This window comes from Saccoglossus kowalevskii, chromosome 7 (genome assembly GCF_978046115.1).
Source record: "Saccoglossus kowalevskii chromosome 7, keSacKowa6.1, whole genome shotgun sequence".
Taxonomy (NCBI): domain Eukaryota; kingdom Metazoa; phylum Hemichordata; class Enteropneusta; family Harrimaniidae; genus Saccoglossus; species Saccoglossus kowalevskii.
In genome coordinates, this window is record NC_140647.1 from 20414183 (window position 1) to 20432436 (window position 18254).

The window sequence follows — 18254 nt, forward strand, 5'->3', positions numbered from 1 at the left end:
GAATACATTGATTACTTTTAGTAAATCATCAGATAAATCTTCTCAAAAACATTTATACCATTAAATAGTCAATTCATAAAGACAATGGGATTTGTCATTAATCATTTCAAATAAAACTTTTTATTTTTAAGGAGTTGATCTGTTTTCTTTCTGCTGATCTTCTTTACTCAACTGTGCATTGATATAATTTTCTAGGTTGGTCAGTTCTGATGAGTTTTCTTTGGAATAAAACTGAAGTATGTGCTCTAAGATATATTCAGATTTGTCGATAGTTTGGCCCTGGTCGACGTCGTTAATCAGTGAGTTAATTACCTTATTGTCAAAAAGTATTCAGTATATTTTTCTCCTTCTTCGAAATATTGGGTTTTACTACGAATTGCAGCGCCTTCAGTTTCTATTTTAATAATATTACCAATCTATATATTACCAAGCTTGATGAGGTCGTAGTCAGTATATGTTAAGGCTTTACAGTATTCAAATTTTATTTTCCGAATTCTTTTTCATTTTTTTAACTTAGCAGTATGGAGAAAATGTTTTATATTATTTTTTTAGATTTTCCCACCATGCAATAATCCTTTCTGTATAATTAGTTTCTTTGCGGGAAGATATCATTAGGTTTTTAATTTGATTTACATAGACTTCATCATTTAAGAGTTGGTTATTGTACACCCAAACACCAGACCCTACTGAAACCTCCGAAAAATCAAATTTGTAAATAATTGTGTCGTGATCGCTAAATGGAAATGGGGGAATATGACTGTAATTACAAAAGTGGGCTTGTATAATTATGCATTTATCAATATAGCTTCGTAACAGTTTTGTATCAACTGTGCGTCGCCAGGTGAATTCTTGGCTTCTGGTATGATATACTCTCCAAATGTCAATCATCTCATTACTTGTCATTAAGTTAGGTAATCGCTCTCTAGATTTGTCAGTTGATAAATGAATACGGTAGGTCTTTTCATGACTGGGGTCTAAGATGCGATTAAAATCACCAATGACAATATTAGTAACATCTCTTTCAAAGAAATTTGTCAGATATTCAAAAAAGTGGCAATGCGCAATGTTGTTATTAGAGCTATGAACATTAATTATGTTCACAAGTTTATCATCTACATCAATAACTGTCTGGAGTATTTTCCCTGACGGTAATGCCAGCTGATTTCAAAATCAGTGTGGCCGTCCCCCCGCCCTTATACTACGGCTACACTGGTCAGCACAATTGTCAACAATTACATAGCCATCAATCTACTTTCGGTATAGTTGTGTTGTTCCAAAAAGTTCCTTGTGTTGTAATAATGTGTCAATGAGGAGTATTATCTAGTTTATCTAACTGTCGTAAACCGTTTATATTTATGGAGGCCAGTTTAACCATGGTAACCAGTATAGTTATTTGGTAGATGGGGTATCTGATTTTTCTTTGTCATACTTCTTTCATTCCAAAAGATAATGTTCAATGTTTGGTTTTGGAACAATTTTGTTCCTGCAGTGTGATGTTTCAGTGATTCGTGGTGTATTTTCACTTTGTTGCTTGAGTGCATTGCAGTTTGGTGTATTAATCTGCTTATTTTGCTTAGGGGGTGTTTTGCAACTTTTTGCAGTTGCATTTTGATTGTCACATTCAGCGTTGGTACGAAGTATCCCACAATGCAAAGTACGTCTCACGTGACCTGGTCGTAATAAAATACCGTGAGTGATCTGATGTTTACACTCTGAAATCACACAACGTTCTTTTACTAGGATTGACCAAATCAATCATACCAATAAGTGACTCTTAGCAGGGATTGCCATTGCTTTATGCAGGGTACCCATATATTCAACCAAGTGGGTTATCAATGTTCATAATCATATATATACACATTGATGAGATGGCAAGTTGTGCCAAACACACCCTGTGAGCTTGCCAGCCCAGTACTATGTAAATATCAACGGCAGAGCTTACCAAGACTCAGGAAGACCCGGCACAACGAAACCATCGAATCAAAATAATAAATAGCACATTGAAATATTAAAGTCAGTGCTCTCCCCAGGCCTTTTAAGAATCACGCTGCCGTGACGCTTGAACAATGAGCCGTGGTCCTTGACAGATGGACGTGATCCTTGCCAGATGGCCGTGACGCTTGAAACCCCCAAAATAAACAATGCACATTTTGAGACATATGCGTCGTGATTATCATCACTGCCGTTAAGATTAACACGTCTAGCAAGTGACTGTCATGGTCTAGCGGATGTCTAGTATACGTGAATGAGTATGACTGAAATAAAACAATGGAACTTGACAACGGACGCGTGCAGGGTGTGAGCGCTAACATTTGATGATCACCAACAACTTGACGCCTACCATGAGGTGCAAAGAGATCTATTACAAATCCAGTCCTGGCGTGAATCATTTAAGATCCCAGCCAATTAGAAGTTTATAGTAAATTTCCTGACATCGTGCGTGTGCATTTAGACGGCCAATCTTCAATGTGAATTTTAGTGAACGCGTATCTTTTCAAGAAGAAACACCATGTCTCATGTCTATTTCCAGCTGGTTTCAATCACGCGCAGTACCGCCGTCGCCGACCCTCGTATCTACTGACTGCAGTGATCGCTCATCTGTAACTGTAGGCAGACGAAAAGAATGCGATGCCTCACTTTCTTCTAAAAATCCAAAAAAAAAAGAAGGAAAACAGGTGTTGACACAAAATGGTCTCAAATGTATCAATGGATTGAAGAAACTGCTGACAGTGTCGTCATCAGCACGTTTTCTATCACTGCGTACAGCGTGCGATGTGGCAGAAATGGGGCAGTGTCGCTCGCTGACCGTGATCACGATATCGGTCTAATATTGCATCGATCTTATCAAGAGTCTCAAATTAGCATTATTCTTGTGTTTATTCCATTTGTACTTAACGCTGATGTTAATTTTAGTTAAATTGTAATCATGTTGATAAGAATCAGAGAACGCACGATTGAATTACGTTGATTTTATCCAACATGGCGGCGTGGTATTGTTAACATGTGGCGTATTTCTGAGATGCAGTTTTATTGATTTATCATGAAATGAAAGATGTTTTTAAACAAAAAACATGCATGCATAACTGAAAATGTAATATAACGAGAAGTAGTTATCAAATCATGTTTGTCTATTCCATAAACATGCAGACATTTGCATAATTGAAAATCCAATATAAAACCTAATTTGTGATTAAGTTCCTCACAATAATTAAGTAGAAAATGAATTTAATTTCTAGTATATTTTGTCAGGCATGCGAAAACAAACCAGTTATAATAATACTTGCAAGCTTCTAGATCTCAATAATCGCACACATGCTGTTCAGTATACGTAAATACAATTGTATACCGGTATTTAATTTTATTTATTTATTTATTTATTTTATTTATTTAGGCAAATATGGGCAAGAACTCAGGAACGCACTTTAGGGCGTCCCGGAGTTTCTTTACCATGCACTACATTGAGGAAAGCTAGTCTTGACAAACACCATAAGTCAGACATGCACAAGACAGCGCTTGGACTGATTCCCTTGAAAACACACCAGTAGATGTTATATTCACCACACAGCAAAGTATGCAGAGAATGGCATTGAAAAAAGCCCTTAAGTGCGTCTACTGGCTGACAAAGACTGAAGTTGCTCACACAACAAACTACAAGTCACTTCTAGCATTTGTCAAAGGAAGGGGTTGCTCATATTTAGACCATTTGGATCAGGTAAGATTATTTTTTTAAATTTATTTATAATTTAATAATATTGGCTGCAGTGTCAGCTGAATAATTTTTCTCCATCAAACATGTGCAATTTCCATTGATAATTTTATTTCATGTACAGATTGTTTTAGTTCACCTTCTTGTTTAGATGTCCTTAACATTACTATGACGGTGTTTGTATTTTTTCCATCAGGGTGGAAATACACATTATACGTCTGAACGTTTTTAGATGCAATTTCCTCTGTTATAAGTGATGAAAATTTTGAAGATATAAAGAACAGTCCAGTATTCAGCATTCTCATGGATGAAACCACTGATATTGCAATACTGAAACAATTAATCACTTATTGCCGTTATGTAAAGGTCACTGGACATCAATGTGAGGTAATAATGTTCAAACTATGTACATACAAGTTAAATTCATCTTACTGTGCAAATTATTTAAACCGAAATTCTCATATTTGTTTTGCCTAACAGGTCAAAATATGATTTATAAATATAGATAGTTTACTTACTGGGTGGAAAAGCAGAGACCATTGTTAGAAGCACAGACAAGATGTTTGCTAGTCACAATCTAAACTACAATCAGTGTTCAGCTTTGGGTTCTGATGGTGCAGCAGTAATGGTGGGAAAGAGATCTGGGGTGAGTTTAGATTATTCCAGCATTTTCTGTTTTTCTAAATTCACCCACACATAGTGAATTTTAATTACCTGTAGTGACTAAATTTTATCAGTTATTTTCAGGTTGGTACAAGGTTACGCGAACGAAATGAAAAAAATGATAAACATCCATTGCATTAGCTGATCGATTTGGCTGCAGCACAAGCAATGAAAGACATACTTTACATGGAGAGGTTTAGTTGCACACTTCAGCAACTATATTGTTACTATCCAAATTCTTGTGTCAGAATGGCAGGCTTAACTGAAATTCAGGTACGTTTCTAATTTTTTCTTGTAATTTTTTTTTTATTCAACACATACAAGCCAAGTGTCAAGCAATGCACCAGTCACTATTATTTTTCACAGAAAATTCTTGGTGACCCAGAGCCTCGATTAAAGGAGTCAGTGAAGTGGCAGAGCAGAGCAGTGGGAGCAATTAGAAGGTAATATCCTTCAGTCATCCTCCGTTTAGAGAGAGAAGCGTCTGAAAGACATGATGCAACTGCTGCAGGGTTGCTGACATTCGTGAAAAATTACAAGTTCATCTCGAACATCCACATGCTGTGTGATATTTTGCCACACTTGACAAGACTGTCACTAATATTCAAGGAAAATATATGCTGCTTTGATAATACAAGGATGTTGCAATATCTTAAGGAATAACACATTTGCAATATGTTGGTGTTTAGTAATTTCTCATTTCTTCAGAAAAAAACATGTTGATCTTTCTTTTCTTTGCTGGACACTGTGTTAAGCAGCACTATTATTGCTGTGAGACAGCATATGATTGGTTGGATAACCTAAATATTTCAAATAATGGTGCAGAAGATTTCAGAGCTCAGGTAGTGAACTTTATTAGTCCAACTTCATTATCAAACAAACATTGTCATCACAGTCAGCATTTTTAAATTTTATATTATAAGATCTTGTTCTTTATCTTATCTCCTAGGTGTACAATAAATACATAGATAATGTCTGCAAAAACCTGGAAGAGAGATTTCCAAATACTGAAGTGCTATCAGCATTCAATGTATTTGAACCCAGTGGTGTTGAAACTGAAGATGGCATTACATAGAATGCTTCCAACAGAGACAAACTTGAGGTAATTTTGCTTTTCTAGATTTTAAACATTTGTGTTACTCATCTGAAGCCTGTGAACATGTAATACAATGTTCTTCTTATATATTGTAGGTATCTGCTGCTCACTATGGCTTGGAGGAGGGACAAGTGAATACTGAATGGGAGTTCATGAAAATTTTCATATCAACCACTTATAGAGAACTCAGTTACCAGTCAATGCTGATGACTATAATAAGCAAATACAAAGACTTGACACCAAACTTATTCAAGTTGGCATGTATTGCCATCACTCTACCATTATCCACTGCTGGTAAGCATAAATTTGATCATATAATCTTACTGAAGTAATATGATTATCACCGCAAGCTGGTTTTCTTATTTAAACTGTTGTGTTTTATTCAACAGACTGTGAGAGATTTTTTCAGCTGTGTCAAGAATTAATACCACACTACGAAATAGGCTTTCCGAAAAAAAACTTTGAAGCAGTTACTGTTCATCAGCATAGATGGAAATGATATTTTGCACTTCAACTTACAAGAGCTGCAGATGTATTTGCTAGAAAATTAGACTGCTAATGCTAACTGCATCAAGAATTGTAGCTCCTGTGAGCATTTACTTAATTTGTATAAAGTTACCCTGCCTCACTTGTGCAAACCAAAATGGAACGGGAAAAGGGGAGCACATGGCACTGCCTTTATAACCTTCATACACCCAGTGTACATAATCACATAATTAAATTCAGCCAATCATGGTTAGCCACCAGCCACACTTTGGATAACGTCGCATCCATTTTAATACGGGGGTGGCCCACCCTTCTGCACTGTGACAGCACCACCATTGTTATGCATATATACATGACTGCACTGTGTACCACTATATAAATATTAATAAGAAAGACAACTAAAGATTGACCTCTGACAAAACTCCCCCCCTGGAGGATCACAGGTTACTCTTTAGTGACACTATGGTAACAACTGACTTACATACATTAGAATTAGAATTGGCAATCACAAACGATCCCCAACCTATCCTACTTAAATAATCTGCACCAATATTGTAACTACCATTGATTGCTTCACTTCACTTATATACCCATCTTATAAGACGACCATTTGTTAATTTTGCTTTCTGTAAATATACTAAAGGTTGGTGGTCTGTTTGCAGAACAAATTCTGTAAAATACAAATACTTTTGTAACTGCCCATATTACAGCCAAACACTCTTTTTCTATCACTGCATACGACTTTTCACGTACTTACAATTTCCTACGTGCATAAGCTAATGGGGAATAATAGCCATCCTGCTATTGTAAAAGTACAGCCCCATTGTACTAAAATTGGGCTGTCTTCAAACTGGTTGCTTGCTCAATATACATTCCAATTCAGTGAAAGTGTTTTCTTGTGGATCACCACATATTACTTGTCTAGGTTAACCTTTTCTTGTCAGGTTAGTCAGAGGTGCAACAATAGTGGCAAAGTTAGGCACATAACTACCATAATAGTTAGCTAATCCCAACAACGATCTAACTTGTTTGACTGTACATGGTCGCTAAGCTTCAAGTAGAGCTTGGACTTTCCCTTGGGTCATTTGTAACAAACCAGTCCCAATTTGGTGTCCCAGAAGATCCAATGTATGGTATCCAATAAACATTTACTGGGCTTGGCCGTAAGCCCAGCCCTATTCAAATGCATAAATGCTGTTTTAAATGCAGGTAGATGCGTTTCACTAGATTTCGTGTATATTAATATATCATCGATCAAAGTACTTTTCGCATAATGCGACTAAAGGTCGCCGGCGAATTAACTAAGCCAAATGACAAATACCTAAACTGGTATAACGCTTTCGAAGTTTGTGAGTGGAATCTGCCAAAATCCATTTGTCAAATCCAGTTTGTATGTTTGCCAGATGGTATATATTTAACCAAACAACTCATCTGGATTAGGCATAGGTTCTGCATCGAAGTTTGTTATCTGGTTATTTTTACGATAACACAGAAGTGAATAGTATTGTCATTCTTTTTTTAATTAGAACCACAGGGGAAGCATAGGAGGAATCAGATGGTTCAATTACATCTAAATCTATCATTTTCTGAAATCCCTTATTTATGGTATCCCGAATAGCATAATTTACGAAGTATGGCCTAATACGCACCGGAATATAAGAAATTAACTTAATATCATGAACACCCACTATACATTTGCCATCACTTAAAATATCTGAAAATTCCCTTAACAAAAGTTTAACAGAGTTCTGATGAACATCGAGTTGCTCGTTAATATGTACGTCTTCTATTGATTCAGAACTCTCAATAGAAGGGGTCTCTACTATTTCAGTCCCGGGATAGGATGTATTTATCTCCTGATTATCAATTATAGCTGTTGCAAAGCAATGCAATATATTGGACCTTCCCGTGACCCATTTTCATCTTTAATGTCACGTGACCGGTACAGTTTTAATAAATTTGCATGATATAATTTCAACTTTCCTTTAACTTCTACTCTGCAGTCCATTATCCGCACTTTCTCTCGAATGAAAAATGGACCCTACCATTGAAATTTACAGCTCATTATGTTGGGTTGGGTAATAAAAGCTCTTGATCCCCAAATCCCCAACACTCGGCTTTCTAGCTTTAGCACGTTTATAATAATTTACCTTGTATTTAGCTTGTAATTTGTCCAGCTCGGCTCTGGCTAATCTGCAAGTTTGTCCTAATCTTTCCTTTAAGTTTAAAACATATTCATATGTAAACTTAATATCTGACTCCAGGGTTTCACCCGTCCAAAATTCTTTCAGTATAAACAGGGAACCATGCGCAGTACGCCCATTAAACAATTCAAATGGAGAAAAGCACAAACTAGCCTGTGAGGCTTCACGGTATGCAAATAACAATACACTTTGCTCAATACACATTTTACACAGAATAGACCTAAGAGTACCATTAAATTTGTCAACTAAACCATTACAGCACGTATGGTAAGGAGTAGTAGTAAGATGTTTAACAGATAACAGCCTATGAACTTCCTTCAGTGTCTCTGATACTAACTGCGTACCTAAATCTGACAATACCTGTTCTGTCTGGTATCCCCAACCTACTATACATCTCAACAAAGGCCTCTACTACAACCTTAGTAGTGAATTGTTTTAGGGCAATCGGTTCCGGATATCAGGTAGCATAATCAACGAGAGTAAGTATATAGCGATGACCCCTATCAGTAACTTGTTCAATAAGTCCCACCTGATCTATTGTATTTCTTTCTTTGCTCACCTTCCCTTTCGGAGACTGGAAGTATATTTTAATAGTACTTGCAATTATACCAGGCCAATAAAACGATATCATTATATCTGTAGTCTTCTTAATATCCAAGTGGCCCGCTAGGGTGGAGTCATGGCCTAATCGCATAACTTGTAATCTAATTTAGTTGGCATAACCAACTGGACAGATATCCTGCCTTGCTCAACTCTAGGGGATTGAAAGGTACGATAAAGTAATTTGTTTCTACCAAACATCTTTTCTTTATTAGAAGCTGCTTTCTTCCTCACCGAACATAATGTAGGATCATCTAGTTGGGCTTGCCTAAAAACATCAGCATCAACAGGAATCTCATTACTACCTGTACCATCACCACCCACTAATGGCACCGCCAATGGTGGCATAGACCTAGCGTCTGCTTCAATCTGAGCCCGGGTCTGTCCTTCTTGCACTATATCAATACTATTATTTAAGTCTCCTGTCATATCTATAACACTCTCCTTACTGACAGACTCGTCAACCTTGGTATCAAATTCACTGTCTTTACTCCTAAAATTATACACCTCAGTATTACTAATCATCCTACTACTAGCTTCATCAACATCAATGACAAGCTCTCCAGTAACATCTACATTACCATTATTAATATTAACTCCACAACTTTTAGATTCCCTCCTATCATCAGAATCATGTACTACTAGTCTCATCACTAATGTTAAATACTGAGATCTCGCTATGCTCTACCTGCCAATCAGTTTCAGGTTCGTTTGACCCTTTAAAACCCTTAATATTACCAATGAATAAATCAAACACAGGCTTCTGCACACCTAAAGCCTCCACCTCACCCCTGAAATATGGAGTATCGACCTAAATTCTAGCTACAGGACCTCTACGACACGTCCCATCAATTAACAAAAACAATTTCTCTTCACCTGTAAACTGATCAGGATTAACTAAGCTATGACGTACAACCACGCCACTACAACCTGTGTCTCTCAATACGGTAACTTTATGACTACCGACTGCACATTTCACAACTGGTAAATCTCCAACAGACACCTGGTCACTGCCGACACTACTCATGCCTACATTTTAATATAACACTAGATTTTCCCTCCAAACATTGATGAGCGCTATCGCTTGTTATCATACAGGTACACTGGTTTGTTTCACAATACCGTGTTCATTATGACTACTATGAATATTATACTATGCACTATGGCGTTTATCACTGCTAATGCATACTGCTGATTTGTGTTAGTTTCACCTGACCTACGATCAAAGCTCCATTGTTGACATTCTGGAGCAATGTGGCCCACGTGATAACAAGTTTAGCATATACGAGACCCTGGAGGTTTATCCTGATTTGCATAATTCCCCCGCTAAATTTGTGGTTTCTGTTTTTTCTGATAAGATGCATTCTTGCCCCCGTGAGTTTACGAGCCTCTCTATATTTATCGGCCAATTCAGCCATCTCCTGGTAATTAGCAGGAGTTCGCTCATGGAGGTACAATGCCAATATTAATGAGCTGTTCTCGTAAAATCAAATCAGACAAACCTTCTAAAGACTTATTAATATTGGATAGATCAATCCATCGCTCCGGAATATTGCGTAACCTAGCCACAAACTGTTAATAGAACTCCAAGTTACCAAGTCTAGAAGATCGAAACTTTTTCCTAAACCCTTCATTTGTGAGATCATACCGACGTAGTAATGCCACTTTCACTATGACACACTCAGTCACATCCTGCCCATCCATACTAGTATACACCATCGAAGCATTCCCAGTTAACAAAGCCCCCAAATTTACAGCTCATTGGTCTTCCGGCCAATTCAAACTTTTCGCAAATATCTCGAACCTTATTAACTTAGGGGGGTTTGCCAACATTACAAGTCCCACTATATCGCTCACATTGTCGACGCAATTTGATTTTTTTTCAATTTCAAAAGCTCTCTCCTTTTCTCTTTCTTCTATTTTTAACCTGTTTAGCAGCTCTTTCGTCTTTATCACTTATTTGTCTTTCTTTAACTTCGGCCAGGATTTAGTTCATTCTTCCCCTTCTAGACCTGGGATATGGCATTTGCTACCTCATCTAAATTCATGTTAAACAATTATAACACAATAACAAAAACAGTACCTACCTACCAATTGTTACCATCAGTAAAGGTATATTGCTACCACACCTACCCGTACAGTCGTTGCTGAATAATTTAGAACTTTGTATAAAGCCAATTGCAATAACAAAATTATCTGATAGCAAACCACGGTCTGCTATCCCACCGCTGCTACCAAAATGTCACGTGTGGAAGGGCCAAGCAGTCTGACATGTGACTCGCAAGTCACCAAAGTACACGGCCAAATAGAAACAGTATGGTCGCAGCCACACAAAACACAATTTTATCTGCACTACGTAGGGATTTTCTATAAACCTTATTTATCCATTTGCCAGATTCTTACCACTCGTGTGCGAAAATTATTTCAGCATATAAAGGACTGAAATATACGGGAATGAGGAGCAATAAAACATGATAGATTACAAACAACACAATGAAATAATATACTTTCAATTAATGGCTTCCAAATTAATGCACAAACAGCCAACAATAATATAAATTGTCCCGTAACCAACCTAGTAACACTCACAGTTTCCGACCTTCACAGCGCTGGACAATCTGTTTTTCACGAATCTTCTGACTTCCACCCACAGCACGCCGAAATTGTCTTTTTTGTTGCAGATAACAGGGTACGACTAAGTGATAACCGCTACACAATGAAACCAGTTGGAATTACAAAACAATGGTTATAACCCCTACACTCTGAACTAAACTATGTAGACACGAATTGGCAAAGGATCATACAAATATAAAAATAGTTATGGGAATGAATCAAAAATTATTAATTGATTTCACTGAGGATCGAACTCAGGGCCTTCTGCGTGTAAAGCAGACGTGATAACCGATACACCATGAAACCAGTTGGAATGAAAAAACAGTGGTTATAATACCTAAATCATGAGCCAAACAGTGTAGACACGAATAGATAAAGTGGCACAAAATGACGAAAACTGTTACGAGAATAAATCAAAAAAATAATAATTGGTTTCACTGAGGATCAAACTCAGGGCCTTCTGTGTGTAAAGCAGACGTGATAACCGCTACACCGTGAAACCAGTTGAAATTACCAAGCAGTGGTTATTACCCCTACACCATGAACTAGACTGTTTATACACGAATTGGCAAAGTGGCATAATATTATGAAATTGTTAAAAAAATAAATCGGATATTACTAATTAGTTTCACTGCGGATCGAACTCGAGGCCTTCTGCGTGTAAACCATGAAACTAGTTGAACATAAAACTGTGGTTATAACCCCTAAACTATGAGCCAAACAGTGTAGACATGAATAGACAAAAAGGCACAAAATGACGAAAATTGTTACGAGAATAAATCAAAAAAATAATAATTGGTTTCACTGAGGATCAAACTCAGGGCCTTCTGCGTGTAAAGCAGACATGATAACCGCTACACCATAAGCCAAGCAGTGGAAACACGAATAGACAAAGTGGCACAAAATGAAGAAAATTGTAGCGAGAATAAATCAAAAATTGTTAATTGTTTTCACAGAGGATCGAAGTCAGGGCCTTCTGCGTGTAAAGCAGACGTGGTAACCGCTACACCATAAAACCAGTTGGAATTACAAAACAGTGGTTATAACCCCTACACCCTGAACTAAACTGTTCAGACACGAATTGGCAAAGTGGCATGAAATTGTGAACATTTTTACGAGAATAAATCAAAAATTATTAATTGGTTTCACTGAAGATCGAACTCAGGGCCTTCTGCGTGTAAAGCAGACGTGATAACCGCTACACCATGAAACCAGTTGGAATCACAAAACAGTGGTTATAACCCCTACACCCTGAACTAAACTGTGCAGACACGAATTGTCAAAGTTGCATAAAATTTTGCAAATTGTTACGAAAATAAATCAAAAATTATTAACTGGTTTCGCTGAGGATTAAACTCGGGGCCTTCTGCGTGTATAGCAGATGTGATAACCGCTACACCATGAAACCAGTAGGAATTACAAAACAGTGGTTATAACTCCTAAATCATGAACCATACAGTGTAGACATGAATAGACAAAGTGGCACGAAATGATGAAAATTGTTAAAAGAATAAATCAAAAATCATTAATGGGTTTTACTGGGGATCGAACTCGGGGCCTTCTTCGTGTAAAGGAGACATGATAATCGCTACACCATGAAACCAGTTAGGATTACTGAACAGTGGTTATAACCCCTACACCCTGAACTACACTGTGCAGACACGAATTGGCAAAGTTGCATAAAATTGTGAAAATCGTTACGATAATAAATCAAAAAGTTATTAATTGGTTTCACTGAGGATCGAAGTCAGGGCCTTCTGCGTGTAAAGCAGACGTGATAACCGCTACACCATGAAACCAGTGAAATTACAAAACAGTGCTTATAACCCCTACACCCTGAACTAAACTGTGTAGACATGAATAGACAAAGTGGCACAAAATGACGAATATTGTTAAAAGAATAAATCAAAAATCATTAATTGGTTGCACTGAGAATCGAACTCAGGGCCTTCTGCGTGTAAAGCAGACGTGATAACCGCTAAGCCATGAAACCAGTTGGAATTACAAAACAGTGGTTAGAACCCCTACAACCTGAACTAAACTGTGCAGACACGAATTGTCAAAGTTGCATAAAACTTTGCAAATTGTTGCGAGAATAAATCAAAAATTATTAATTGGTTTCACTGAGAATCGAAGTCAGGGCCTTGCGTGTAAAGCAGACGTGATAACCGCTACACCATGAAACCAGTTGGAATTACAAAACAGTGGTTATAACCGCTAAACCATGAACCATGAACCAAACAGTGTAGACACAAATAGACAAAGTGGCACAGAAGGGCGAACATTGTTTCGAGAATAAATCAAAAATTATTAATTCGTTTCACTGACGATCGAAGTCAGGGCCTTCTGCGTGTAAAGCAGACGTGATAACCGCTACACCATGAAACCACTCAGAATTACCAAAAAGTGGTTGTAACCCCTACACCCTGAACTAAACTGTGCAGACACGAATTGGCAAAGTTGCATAAAATTGTGAAAATTGTTACGAGAATAAATCAAAAATTATTAATTGGTTTCACTGAGGATCGAAGTCAGGGCCTTCTGCGTGTAAAGCAGACGTGATAACCGCTACACCATGAAACCACTTAGAATTACCAAAAAGTGGTTGTAACCCCTACACCCTGAACTAAACAGTGTAGACACGAATAGACAAAGTGGCACAAAAGGAGGAAAATTGTTACGAGAATAAATCAAAAATTATTAATTGGTTTCGCTGAGGATCGAACTCAGGGCCTTCTGCGTGTAAAGCAGACGTGATAACCGCTACACCATGAAACCAGTTGGAATTACAAAACAGTGGTTATAACCGCTAAACCATGAACCAAACAGTGTAGACACGAATAGACAAAGTGGCACAAAAGGAGGAAAATTGTTACGAGAATAAATCAAAAATTATTAATTGGTTTCGCTGAGGATCGAACTCAGGGCCTTCTGCGTGTAAAGCAGACGTGATAACCGCTACACCATGAAACCAGTTGGAATTACAAAACAGTGGTTATAACCGCTAAACCATGAACCAAACAGTGTAGACACGAATAGACAAAGTGGCACAAAAGGAGGAAAATTGTTACGAGAATAAATCAAAAATTATTAATTGGTTTCGCTGAGGATTAAACTCAGGGCCTTCTGCGTGTATAGCAGATGTGATAACCGCTACACCATGAAACCAGTAGGAATTACAAAACAGTGGTTATAACCCCTAAATCATGAACCGAACAGTGTAGACATGAATAGACAAAGTGGCACAAAATGACGAATATTGTTAAAAGAATAAATCAAAAATCAATAATTGGTTTCACTGAGGATCGAACCCAGGGCCTTCTGCGTGTAAAGCAGACGTGATAACCGCTACACCATGAAACCAGTTGGAATTACCAAACAGTGGTTATAACCGCTAAACCATGAACCAAACAGTGTAGACACGAATAGACAAAGTGGCACAAAAGGACGAAAATTGTTACGAGAATAAATCAAAAATTATTAATTGGTTTCACTGAGGATCGAAGTCAGGGCCTTCTGCGTGTAAAGCAGACATGATAACCGCTACACCATGAAACCACTTAGAATTACCAAAAAGTGGTTGTAACCCCTACACCCTGAACTAAACTGTGCAGACACGAATTGGCAAAGTTGCATAAAATTGTGAAAATTGTTACGAGAATATATCAAAAATTATTAATTGGTTTCACTGAGGATCGAACTCAGGGCCTTCTGCGTGTAAAGCAGACGTGATAACCGCTACACCATGAAACCACTTGGAATTACCAAACAGTGGTTATAACCCCTACACCCTGAACTAAATTGTGCAGACACGAATTGGCAAAGTTGCATAAAATTGTGAAAATTGTTACGAGAATATATCAAAAATTATTAATTGGTTTCACTGAGGATCGAACTCAGGGCCTTCTGCGTGTAAAGCAGACGTGATAACCGCTACACCATGAAACCACTTGGAATTACCAAACAGTGGTTATAACCTCTAAACCATGAACTAAACAGGATAGACATGAATAGACAAAGTGGCAAAACATGACGAAAATTGTTAAGAGAATAAATAAAAAAACATTAATTAGTTTCACTGAGTATCGAACTCAGGGCCTTCTTCGTGTAAAGCAGACGTGATAACCGCTACACCATGAAACCACTTGGAATTACCAAACAGTGGTTATAACCTCTAAACCATGAACTAAACAGGATAGACATGAATAGACAAAGTGGCAAAACATGACGAAAATTGTTAAGAGAATAAATAAAAAAACATTAATTAGTTTCACTGAGTATCGAACTCAGGGCCTTCTTCGTGTAAAGCAGACGTGATAACCGCTACACCATGAAACCAGTTGGAATTACTAAACAGTGGTTATAACCCCTACACCCTGAACTAAACTGTGCAGACACGAATTGTCAAAGTTGCATAAAATTGTGAAAATTGTTACGTTAATAAATCAAAAAGTTATTAGTTGGTTTTACTGAGGATCAAACTTAGGGCCTTCTGCGTGTAAAGCAGACATGATAACCGCTTCACCATGAAACCAGTTGGAATTACCAAACAGTGGTTATAACCTCTAAACCATGAACCAAACAGTGTAGACACGAATAGACAAAGTGGCACAAAAGGACGAAAATTGTTACGAGAATAAATCAAAAAAATAATAATTGGTTTCACTGAGGATCAAACTCAGGGCCTTCTGCGTGTAAAGCAGACATGATAACCGCTACACCATAAGCCAAGCAGTGGAAACACGAATAGACAAAGTGGCACAAAATGAAGAAAATTGTAGCGAGAATAAATCAAAAATTGTTAATTGTTTTCACAGAGGATCGAAGTCAGGGCCTTCTGCGTGTAAAGCAGACGTGGTAACCGCTACACCATAAAACCAGTTGGAATTACAAAACAGTGGTTATAACCCCTACACCCTGAACTAAACTGTTCAGACACGAATTGGCAAAGTGGCATGAAATTGTGAACATTTTTACGAGAATAAATCAAAAATTATTAATTGGTTTCACTGAAGATCGAACTCAGGGCCTTCTGCGTGTAAAGCAGACGTGATAACCGCTACACCATGAAACCAGTTGGAATCACAAAACAGTGGTTATAACCCCTACACCCTGAACTAAACTGTGCAGACACGAATTGTCAAAGTTGCATAAAATTTTGCAAATTGTTACGAAAATAAATCAAAAATTATTAACTGGTTTCGCTGAGGATTAAACTCGGGGCCTTCTGCGTGTATAGCAGATGTGATAACCGCTACACCATGAAACCAGTAGGAATTACAAAACAGTGGTTATAACTCCTAAATCATGAACCATACAGTGTAGACATGAATAGACAAAGTGGCACGAAATGATGAAAATTGTTAAAAGAATAAATCAAAAATCATTAATGGGTTTTACTGGGGATCGAACTCGGGGCCTTCTTCGTGTAAAGGAGACATGATAATCGCTACACCATGAAACCAGTTAGGATTACTGAACAGTGGTTATAACCCCTACACCCTGAACTACACTGTGCAGACACGAATTGGCAAAGTTGCATAAAATTGTGAAAATCGTTACGATAATAAATCAAAAAGTTATTAATTGGTTTCACTGAGGATCGAAGTCAGGGCCTTCTGCGTGTAAAGCAGACGTGATAACCGCTACACCATGAAACCAGTGAAATTACAAAACAGTGCTTATAACCCCTACACCCTGAACTAAACTGTGTAGACATGAATAGACAAAGTGGCACAAAATGACGAATATTGTTAAAAGAATAAATCAAAAATCATTAATTGGTTGCACTGAGAATCGAACTCAGGGCCTTCTGCGTGTAAAGCAGACGTGATAACCGCTAAGCCATGAAACCAGTTGGAATTACAAAACAGTGGTTAGAACCCCTACAACCTGAACTAAACTGTGCAGACACGAATTGTCAAAGTTGCATAAAACTTTGCAAATTGTTGCGAGAATAAATCAAAAATTATTAATTGGTTTCACTGAGAATCGAAGTCAGGGCCTTCTGCGTGTAAAGCAGACGTGATAACCGCTACACCATGAAACCAGTTGGAATTACAAAACAGTGGTTATAACCGCTAAACCATGAACCATGAACCAAACAGTGTAGACACAAATAGACAAAGTGGCACAGAAGGGCGAACATTGTTTCGAGAATAAATCAAAAATTATTAATTCGTTTCACTGACGATCGAAGTCAGGGCCTTCTGCGTGTAAAGCAGACGTGATAACCGCTACACCATGAAACCACTCAGAATTACCAAAAAGTGGTTGTAACCCCTACACCCTGAACTAAACTGTGCAGACACGAATTGGCAAAGTTGCATAAAATTGTGAAAATTGTTACGAGAATAAATCAAAAATTATTAATTGGTTTCACTGAGGATCGAAGTCAGGGCCTTCTGCGTGTAAAGCAGACGTGATAACCGCTACACCATGAAACCACTTAGAATTACCAAAAAGTGGTTGTAACCCCTACACCCTGAACTAAACAGTGTAGACACGAATAGACAAAGTGGCACAAAAGGAGGAAAATTGTTACGAGAATAAATCAAAAATTATTAATTGGTTTCGCTGAGGATCGAACTCAGGGCCTTCTGCGTGTAAAGCAGACGTGATAACCGCTACACCATGAAACCAGTTGGAATTACAAAACAGTGGTTATAACCGCTAAACCATGAACCAAACAGTGTAGACACGAATAGACAAAGTGGCACAAAAGGAGGAAACTTGTTACGAGAATAAATCAAAAATTATTAATTGGTTTCGCTGAGGATCGAACTCAGGGCCTTCTGCGTGTAAAGCAGACGTGATAACCGCTACACCATGAAACCAGTTGGAATTACAAAACAGTGGTTATAACCGCTAAACCATGAACCAAACA

At 37.6% G+C, this 18254-nt stretch overlaps 9 non-coding genes and 1 pseudogene across 9 annotated transcripts; 1 reads left to right on the top strand and 9 right to left on the bottom strand.

Moving 5' to 3' along the window:
- Nucleotides 1-3571: 3571 nt before the first annotated feature.
- On the top strand, nt 3572-4541 carry LOC144363094 (protein FAM200A-like; annotated as a pseudogene).
- A 7967-nt stretch (nt 4542-12508) lies between these two features.
- TRNAV-UAC (transfer RNA valine (anticodon UAC)) lies at nt 12509-12581 on the bottom strand. Its single transcript has one exon. It is a non-coding gene; the product is annotated as a tRNA-Val (tRNA).
- A 1492-nt stretch (nt 12582-14073) lies between these two features.
- Nucleotides 14074-14146, bottom strand: TRNAV-UAC (transfer RNA valine (anticodon UAC)). The gene has a single exon. It is a non-coding gene; the product is annotated as a tRNA-Val (tRNA).
- A 122-nt stretch (nt 14147-14268) lies between these two features.
- Nucleotides 14269-14341, bottom strand: TRNAV-UAC (transfer RNA valine (anticodon UAC)). The gene has a single exon. It is a non-coding gene; the product is annotated as a tRNA-Val (tRNA).
- A 317-nt stretch (nt 14342-14658) lies between these two features.
- On the bottom strand, nt 14659-14731 carry TRNAV-UAC (transfer RNA valine (anticodon UAC)). Its single transcript has one exon. It is a non-coding gene; the product is annotated as a tRNA-Val (tRNA).
- A 317-nt stretch (nt 14732-15048) lies between these two features.
- On the bottom strand, nt 15049-15121 carry TRNAV-UAC (transfer RNA valine (anticodon UAC)). The gene has a single exon. It is a non-coding gene; the product is annotated as a tRNA-Val (tRNA).
- A 122-nt stretch (nt 15122-15243) lies between these two features.
- TRNAV-UAC (transfer RNA valine (anticodon UAC)) lies at nt 15244-15316 on the bottom strand. Its single transcript has one exon. It is a non-coding gene; the product is annotated as a tRNA-Val (tRNA).
- Nucleotides 15317-16369: 1053 nt separating this feature from the next.
- TRNAV-UAC (transfer RNA valine (anticodon UAC)) lies at nt 16370-16442 on the bottom strand. Its single transcript has one exon. It is a non-coding gene; the product is annotated as a tRNA-Val (tRNA).
- Nucleotides 16443-17936: 1494 nt separating this feature from the next.
- TRNAV-UAC (transfer RNA valine (anticodon UAC)) lies at nt 17937-18009 on the bottom strand. Its single transcript has one exon. It is a non-coding gene; the product is annotated as a tRNA-Val (tRNA).
- A 122-nt stretch (nt 18010-18131) lies between these two features.
- On the bottom strand, nt 18132-18204 carry TRNAV-UAC (transfer RNA valine (anticodon UAC)). Its single transcript has one exon. It is a non-coding gene; the product is annotated as a tRNA-Val (tRNA).
- Nucleotides 18205-18254: the final 50 nt, after the last annotated feature.